Below are 9,110 nucleotides of genomic sequence, written 5' to 3'. Positions count from 1 at the left end.
GGCAGTGGTAAAGGTACTATGTGATCTATCTGAATCTGGAACCAGGGACCCTCTTTCTTTGGTGTCCCAATGCATTTTTTTGAACCTGGCGATCAGCATTAACCATGGTGCACTGCAGACAATTATTGCACCACTGATCTATATCCGCTTTCATGCCTGGCCACCATCCTGTATCTTTAACCCAATTTAAAGTACTCCGTTTTCCTCTATGCCCTTGCTCATGCACAAACTGAATCAGGTCCCTTCTGTACCTGGCTGGGGACTATCCAGTGCCTTTGACCACCTGCATCCACTGCCCACTATATGTCTCCAACCTGCTCAATTCTGAATTTTCCTGTGGGATCTTTCCCTGTCTTGGTTAAGGACCGGATTTCTGTATCCCCATCTCGAAAGGTACTTAAATCCAAGGTATTTATTCCTTTTGCCTAAAGTTTTTTCCTGGGTAGTTACTGCCTCTGTTTGGTCTACCTGGTGTGTGTGTCTAATGTGGTTTCTAGTAGCAGCAACTTTGGCTAAGGCATCAGCTCTGTTGTTCCAGTGTGCTTCTTTCTGAGTGATTTTTCTGATACCCCATTTGTGTGAGGTCGCCCAGGTATGTCCCCAGTAGTTTCTTTCCTTGATAACCTGTTTATCAGTGGGTCTCCCTCCGGAGATCCACCAATGACTTTAGAATGTTTTGCTGATGCTCTGGTGTCCACTTAGCAATTGGGGCTCATATCTCTGGGTTCCCCACAGGGTTCCGTCACAGTGGGGTCTCCCCCAGATGTTGCATTGAAGTCTTGTGATCAGCTGGGGAGGACCCTCGGGGATTCGAGGCACCCCTACTGTTCATCTGACTCTTCTCAAGTGCCTACACTTCAGAAGAGGGGGCCTGGATCTGGTTTGACAGGTTTTGGACAGGTGAGGGGGCATGTTGAGAGTACTGGGGCTGTGTGGGCCATGATCGGGGGAAGGCTCCCTGCATTAACTCGGTTTATCCGCATTCTGGATTATGTCTGCAAACAAAGCATTAATCAGGTATGCTGAGGGGGCTGGCGATCATATTTTCCAATATCCTCCCCTAAGTTCACCAGCTCCTCCCAAATCATGTTCCATAAAAGGTCATCCTTTGGGGGTGGGGACTTTCCTTGTCCAGAGTTTTGGGATGGTAGGGGGATTATAATTGGGAGGGCGACTGGCAGGGTGAGAACCATTAGTTGCAAATGTGACAGGCTGTAGTGGCTCTGAGGTCGTCTTTTTGCTGATTTGTCTTTTCCTATGGACACCAGTCTCTCTCAGCAATATCCTCCTGCCTGTTTAATTTTTGCCACTAGTCCATTCCCAAGTTAGGTGGTTCTATATCCAAAGCTCCCTATGGTCATTTTTGTCTGAGAATTTAGTCATGCATATGAAGTGATCTGTACTAATTAAGGCTCACTGATAATGGGAAATAGTGATAATCCCATTCATCTTCAGTCTGGGGTAATGAATCAGAAGCCGACGTTGGCCAGCAATTCTTTTTTTCGAAATGTAGGTAAGCAATAAGGGAGCCACTCCTGGTTTCTGCTTTTCACATTTGTATATATAGTTTCTTGAGGGATAAGAAGCAGGCCAGTAATATTTTTGAGAGCAATTATCATCCACTCCTGGGGTTTTCAGCGGCAGTCTGCTCCCAAGAACCTTTAGCCTAACGTTCCAGAGCATCTGCATCACAAGGAGAGGCTGTATAAACTGAAAACGATTGGGTTAAGTCCATGCCGTCAGCAGAGGGGTACATTTGCCAAATGCAAGTCAGCCATGCCACGGCAGTGACACGGTTCAGTGGCCCCAGTCTCTCGGCAATAACCTTGGCCTGACTAGGAGACCATCTTACTATGTCCATGACCAGTTCCATCATGAGAAGATTGGCTCCTGCCACTACGGTTTAACCTCCCTTGTGGAAACAGGGGCGACATTCTGCATGTGTGGCCAATCAGGGTTGAATGGGACTTGGGGGTCAGCATCAGGGGGTCTCTCTATTTTCCCAGGGGGTGCCTAATCACAATCTTCTCTCAACCTTACAGCTGCTACCCCCCCTTATGGGTGCTAAAATTGGGCACACAATTTACTAATCTCTGCCTCTGAGGGTTTGTTGCTGCCTTGGCTGCCTTATTCTCATCTACAAGGAAGCAAGTTGCTGCTCTTGCTTCTTCTAACAAAAATTTTGAGTATGTTGAGTCTTTCCTATATTGTTCTGCATCGCTGCTGGCCATGTCTCTCTCCTCTTGCATATTTCTAAGTACAGTCACCATTTTAAGTTTTTCTGCTATAAATTCACACCCAAATATTTCACATTTGTTCAAACGCTGTTGTAACTGCTTTTTCTCTAGCTCCAGTTCCTGCCTTCTCTTTACCATTTCAGCCATGTCCAAACATGGATAAAATAATGCCCATGCTGCAGCCACATCCTTTGCCCTACCCCGTGGCTTAAAGGTTGTGCAATATTGTTCAAAGTTCAGACTTGCTTCAATCAGGGGATTCTCACCCTAAAGCACCCCCTTTCCCGGGGCATTTCCCCTTCTTCGTTACCTATGTCTCTAACCTGTTGGTTTTCTCCTGTCTCAAGTGAGCAGCCAAGGTTTTTTTTTCCAGCCGTCTCTACTTCCTTTATCTCACTAATGATCCCTGCCAAAAGCCCTTTCACACAATCACAGTATTGCACTCAAATCTTTACTTTTAAGGAACAACTCAACTCCTTATTGCACGGTCCTACAGTTATTCTAAGCACGATTCTTAACTTAAAAGTTACAGGACGTTACCAAATATTCTATGAGGGAGGGACTATTAGAGGGCTTATTCCTTCACCCTACCACTTCCCTGGTCCTTCTCGCATGAACAGAGAGCAACAATACCCCAAGTCCAAAGGCGCAATTAGATGTTTATTGGGGTGAACTTCCAGCAAGTTAAATCCAAGTTCCTTTTTCCTTATTTTCGAATCCCAACTTACTTCCTGTTTGCCCCTAATCTATATAGTAATATTCTCAGCTATACCTTAACCAATCATTTTACTGAAATTTACCTAACCAATCCTAACATACTGTAACATGATTAGCTAATCAATTATATCCCACCACCTTAATTAGTTTACACCCAACAAAATTAATTATACAGCAGACAGAAACAATCACAGAACCATACAGAGATCATGCAAAGTGGGAACTATAATGACAAAACAATACAGAAGTGAGGATTTCACAACTACATCTACACAGACATAAGGGTTTCCCAACTATGTCTATTGATAAGTGAGTCCTTACCAAACAGAAAACTATCAAACTAAATTTTCTTTTACATCTTCTAGGCTCTTCCCTTTAGCTGGCGGTGATAGATCAGATCACCTTTCTAACAGCCCCAGATTGCCTTATTTCAATATGGACTGGTTTGAAATATGTGATGACGTGACCATATGCTTTCCAGCTTATGGATCCTCCCACGGCTTAGCCAAAGGCCTTAGCTTAAGAACGGTGCCTCAGATTGTCACAGTCAGAGAAGGGCCTTACACAGGCAGACAGTGATTTTGATTCTTTCTTTCATCAAATTAATGCAGTTGAACCTGATAAAAATTTAAATGACTAATTAATTATTTGTATGCAGGGTACTTGTAGTCATGTCTGACCTGAAGAAGAGCTCTGTGTGGCTCAAAACAACTTCTCTCTCAGCAGCAGAAGTTGGGCCAATAAAAGATATTACCTCATCCACCTTGTCTCTCTAATTAATTATGTGTTAAATAATGAAATAATAGGAATCATAGAATATTAGGGCTGGAAGAGACCTCAGGAGGTCTTGCTGGCAAGAATACTGTGGGAGATCATATCAAAAGCTTTGCTAAAGTCAAGATATATCACATCCATCGCTTGACCAATATCCACAGAGCCAGTTATCTCATCATAGAAGGCAATCAGGTTGGTCAGGCATGACTTGGTGAATCCATGTTGACTGTTCTTGATCACCTTCCTCTCCTCCATGTGCTTATATATATATATATATGTCAAGAGCTGGGTTTCGCCTGACTCTGCAACAAAATAAGACTGGGATTTCCCTAAATAAGAACGGCCGTACTGGGTCAGACCAAAGGTCCATCCAGCCCAGTATTCTGTCTGCCGACAGTGGCCAATGCCAGGTGTCCCAGAGGAAGTGAACCTAACAGGTAATGACCAAGTGATCTCTCTCCTGCCATCCATCTCCACCCTCTGACAAACAGAGGCTAGGGACCTGCAACCATCAGACTGTTTTGAAGGTGCTGGGACTCATTGACCTGAAGCTGTGTTCTTAAGCAATGTGCTGTCACGTGTTCCAGCCCCATCCCACTTCCATATTGTACACAGGGCTTGAATAAGGAGCTGGGTTTTGACAGGCTATATGACAAAATATATATTGAGCAGAGGTGAAAGTAAGCCAGTACAGCATACCTGTAAGAAAGTGGCTGCCGGTAAGGGCCAGTTCACAGCTGACGTTAAAGCTCTGCCGCGGCAGTGCTTTAAGCACCATACCGGCAGGGCCGTTGACCGCGGGAGGGGAGAGCTGCCCCAGGGCCTGGCGATTTAAAAGGGCCTGGAGCTCCCAATAGTGGCCAAAGCCCCGGGCCTTTTAAATCACCGCTGGAGCCCGGGCGGTGCAGGCTGGGCAGCGCTGAAGGGCTGTCTGGGGGAGTCTGACCCCAGCCCCACCCCTTCCGCCTGAGGCCTTGTCCCTTTCAGGCGCCCAGAGCCACCCCCCGCCCTTGCCCAGCCGCCCGGCGGGCCAGTAAGTCCTTTAGGTTACTTTCACCCCTGATATTGAGTCTCCCCAAATGATAAGTCCCTGCCACCTTTAGTTCATTATGAAGAAATGATAATATGCTCGTCTCAGAGGTTAACCTTTATTTTAGTCTCACAAATATTTTATCTCAGTTTTATGTTCTGTTTTCTTTGTTAGTTAACATGCAATATTCATGTAAAAATCAACAGCAATAGTCAATCAAATAGCAAGTCCAGGTGCAATGTTTTCACAGAAATTAAATGATAGTTACAAATGAAGAAATCTGTAGGAACTTTGGTTTGTTAGATTAATTAAGAACAGGAAAAATGGTGAAATTAACCAAAATTTGTTTAATTGTGTTACAGATTTTAAAACATTTGGTATGATTAGAAGTGTGTGCTCTGCTTTTTACACAACAAAAAGACTAAGATGACACTTTCGGCTTAGTTGGCTCCTGAATAATCATTTTTATTAATTATATGCAAACATATAAGGCTTAATGCATGCTGCTGCTCTGAATAGTTTCTGATGGCTTCTAAAATACAGAAAACTGAAAACCATTAGAGTGCTCACAAACTACTTAAAGAAAAACTACCCTATTTCTAAGCAGTACAATTAATTGAAACAACTAGTATCTTTTGTGTTGCTGTGGGACTCGTACAGCAGCAATGTGGCTTGATATACTTTAATGGAATTTGGATAACTATATCTGTGGCTAGAATATCTCCATCTCTGTTACCTTTTAATTCCAAAATTCCATCACAAAAATGCCAACCCTTAGTGGAAAATTACAAACTGGTTCCTAGTGTTGCCTGTTATCCAGACATCTTTGTACCAATAATGACAGTACCTTTCTTTAATAAATTCTACTGTATGCAAATAACTTTGATAACTTCCATTGACCAGATCAATATTTGAAACAGTATTAGTGCTATATTCAAGTTACATGGAAAAGTGCTACAGAGAGGGCAGATGAAAGTTTTTTTCCAGGACAGGGACATTTCAGTTTTGTCTGAATAGTCAGCAGATGGCATTTGAGAAGACACAGGTCACTACTTTGAGATGCATCCACCAAAATACATCTTGTTTTCTTTCAACTTATGTGCTATCATGCACAAAAATCTCTGATGGAAATAGCCAACAGTCACATTTTTGAGTCTTTGGGTATTTCTACACTACCCCCCGGATCGGTGGGTAGTGATCAATCTATCAGGGATCAATGCATCACATCTCGTCTAGACGCGATACATCGATCCCCGAACGCACTCCCCATCGACTCCGGAACTCCACCAGGGCGAGACGCGGAAGCGGAGTCAACAGGGGAGCGGCGGCCATCGATCCCGTGTGACGCGAAGTAAGTCAATCTAAGATAGGTCAACTTCAGCTACACTATTCTCGTAGCTGAAGTTGCATATCTTAGATTGATTCCCCCCCCAGGGTAGACCAGGCCTTTCTGTGATCAGACATAACTGCACGTAATGAGTAAGATGCATGGTTTACCATTATTGAAATGACATGTACTCCATTGATGTAATCCATTACCCTTTTTCACTGTGATTCTGACATGTAAAATAAGTAAAGAAGGTGATATTTATGAGAACATTTTTAAAATTAATTGAGCAATTGTTGCTGTTGTTTGTGCTGATCACTAATGACACCCATATTTAAGCATTCCTAAGGATTTGTATAAGACTCTTGTTTAGAAAAGAATGGAAGTTTCTTCATGAAATTCTGCATAAAATTTCTGTATAAATTGGTGCTTTCTACCTCTCCATAAGCAAGGTTAATGGTCTGTAATCCTGACATGACCAATTACTGCACCAAATATCCACACAGAGGGGAGAACTTTGATAAAGTGTGTGCAGAAGGGCCGGTAACAGGTTTCAGAGTTTTCAGGCCAGAAGGGTCTATTAAATCATCTAGTCTGACCTCCTGTATAACATCATAGAATTTCATGCAGTTACTCCTGTACTGAGTCCAGTAACAAGTTGTGTTTGACTAAAATATATCTTCCAGAATAGCATCCACTCTTGATTTTAAGCCATTAAAAGAGGAAGAATACTTCATTTCCCTTAATAGTCTGTCCTGAAGGTTAATCACCCTCACTGTTAAAAAATTGTGTCTAATTTGAATTGGTCTTGCTTCAGCTTCCAGCCATTGCTTCTTGCTCTGCCTTTCTCTGCTAGATTAAAGAGCCCTCTAGAACCCCTATTTTGTTCACATGAGGTGAAGGTATTTATACACCACAACCAAGTCACAGCTCAATCTTGTTTTTAATAAGCTAACCCGATTGAGCTTTTTAACTTTGTCACTGTAAAGTATTTTTTCTAGCCCTTCATTTCGTTTTGTGGCCCCCAGTGTAGACCAGGCCAAAGAAGGAAGTACCTGCCGCCGAAGACCGATGGCGACCGACGGACCTGCCGCCGAAGTGAGTTTAACAATTGAAAAGGCGCTCCCCCTGCCGGTCACTGCAGCCTAAGCAACGAGGAAATAAAAAACCAAAACACCAGAAACAAAATATCGGGACACATGGTGTCCGGACCGTACTTCGGACAAACTGCTCGATATCGGGACAGTCCTGATTTTATCGGGACGTCTGGTCACCCTGCTGTTGGCTGAGCGGGGTCGGGGCGTGTGTGTGTGTGTGTGCGGGGGGTGGGTGGGTGTTCCTGTGGGGTGGGCGGGGTCAGGGTGTGTGTGTGTGCGGGGGTGTTCCCGTGGGGTGGGCGGGATGTGTGCATGTGTGTGTGCGCGTGTAGGTCCCGTGGGGTGGGCGGGGCCGGTGTGTGTGCGCGGGTGGGGTGGGGGGTTCCCGTGGGATGAGCAGGGCCAGGGCATGAGTGTGTGTGTGCGGGAGGGGGGTTCCCGTGGAGTGGGTGGGGTTGGTGTGTGGAGGGGGTGGGCGTTTCGCGGGGGGAGGGCGGGGTCGGTGTGTGCGCGGGGGGGGTTCCCGTGGAGTGGGCGGGGTCAGTGTGTGTTTGCAGGGGGGTTCCCGTGGAGTGGGCGGGGTCGGGGTGTGTGTACAGGGGGGTTCCATTGGGGTCAGTGTGTGTTGGGGGGGGGTTCCCGTGGGGTGGGCGGGGTCAGTGTGTGCGTGGGGGGGCTCCTGGGGGGGGGGGGCTGAGCGGGGCCAGGAGCCGACTGGGGCTGTGACACGTTCCCGCCGGTAGCGGAGCGCGGCTTTGGGGAGCGGCGGCGGCGGCGGCGCTGCAGGGACGCGTGTCTCACTCACGTCCCTGCACAGGGCGCGGGGCCCGGCCTCCCGCCCGCCCCGCCAAGTCTGAACAGGGCGAGGCCCCAGCGGCGCTTGCGGCTGCTGCGCTCCACGTCACTGCGGCTGCGGGGCGGCCGGGGCTGGCGGCGGCGGCGGCGGGCGCGCAGGGGCGAGGTGAGCTCCGCGGTGGGCCCGCTGGCGGGGGCGCTGCAGCCCCCTTGCCCGGGGCGCTGCAGCCCCGTTCGCTGTTCCCGCCGGCAGGGCTGCCCGAGCTGGCGGCTGCTGCAGGGGGGCGAGGCCGGACCCCCCCCCCCCCCGGGCACGGCTGCCACCTGCAGCGCGGGATGGGCCCCGGGGAGGGGGCCTGGGGGCCCGAAAGGCCAGGCCGGGGCGTAGCGAGCTGCCTGCACGTACTCACCCGCCAGCGCCGTGTGCCTAGGCCGGGGCCGTGCCCCCAAACAACCCCTGGGGCAGCAGAGCTCTTAGAAACTCCCCCAGCCTGCCCGCATCTCCCAGCACCTCGCCCACAGCTGCCCCCGCTAAGCTCCTCCAGGGCCGCTGGGCCTGGGGAGCGCGTCTGGCTGGCCACAGGCCCACGAGCAATCGGCACAAACTGAGTAAGGCAGAAGTCCCTGTCCCGCTGCCTGTCTGCACGCCCCGTCCTGCGCCCAGGCCCGGCTGAGGCCCCGTTGAGGCCGAGTCCTTGTTTGTTCCGTGCTTGGTGCGCCTGGTGTTCACAGGCTGACACAAGGAGCAGGCCACGGCCACAGTCCAAGCGTTTGTCTGCAGTTAAAAGGCTGCAGCTCCAGCTCTTTAGTGACCTATCGGGGGTAGCCGGACGCTAACGCCTGCAGTTGTAATTTTCACTCCATGCAGCTGAAGAAGTGGGTTTTTTACCCAGGAAAGCTTATGGCCAAATACATCTGTTAGTGTTTAAGGTGCCCCGTCCTCGTTGTTTTCACTTGAGTGAAGACACTACTTCTGCCCATGCGCAGGGGCGGCTCCCATCCACATAGGTAATCCATCCCCACCTTTCCAGAGTGGGTAGCTGTGCCCATGGGTGAAGCCCTGCCGTTGGCATAGCACTCTCTCCATCCAGAGTTAGGTTAGTATAACTGCATCCTGCAGGTGTGGAAAATCC

The 9,110-nt window shown here is 48.3% G+C and overlaps 1 protein-coding gene across 2 annotated transcripts in view; it reads left to right on the top strand.

Annotated features, from left to right (window-relative positions):
* The first annotated feature begins 8,097 nt into the window (after positions 1-8,097).
* LOC123363683 (peroxisomal carnitine O-octanoyltransferase-like) overlaps positions 8,098-9,110 on the top strand; it is a 40,693-nt gene continuing 39,680 nt past the window's right edge. The window contains exon 1 of one of the 2 annotated variants that reach the window (XR_006576859.1): positions 8,098-8,143. The gene's annotated coding sequence lies outside the window, so the exon portion shown is untranslated. The remainder of the gene's footprint in view (positions 8,144-9,110) is intronic. The other variant, XM_045004951.1, reaches the window with a different exon arrangement.

This window comes from Mauremys mutica, chromosome 2 (genome assembly GCF_020497125.1).
Source record: "Mauremys mutica isolate MM-2020 ecotype Southern chromosome 2, ASM2049712v1, whole genome shotgun sequence".
In the NCBI taxonomy this organism is placed as follows: Eukaryota; Metazoa; Chordata; order Testudines; family Geoemydidae; genus Mauremys; species Mauremys mutica.
The sequence above is the reverse complement of the archived record's forward strand: the minus strand, read 5'-3'. Positions and strand labels throughout refer to the sequence as shown.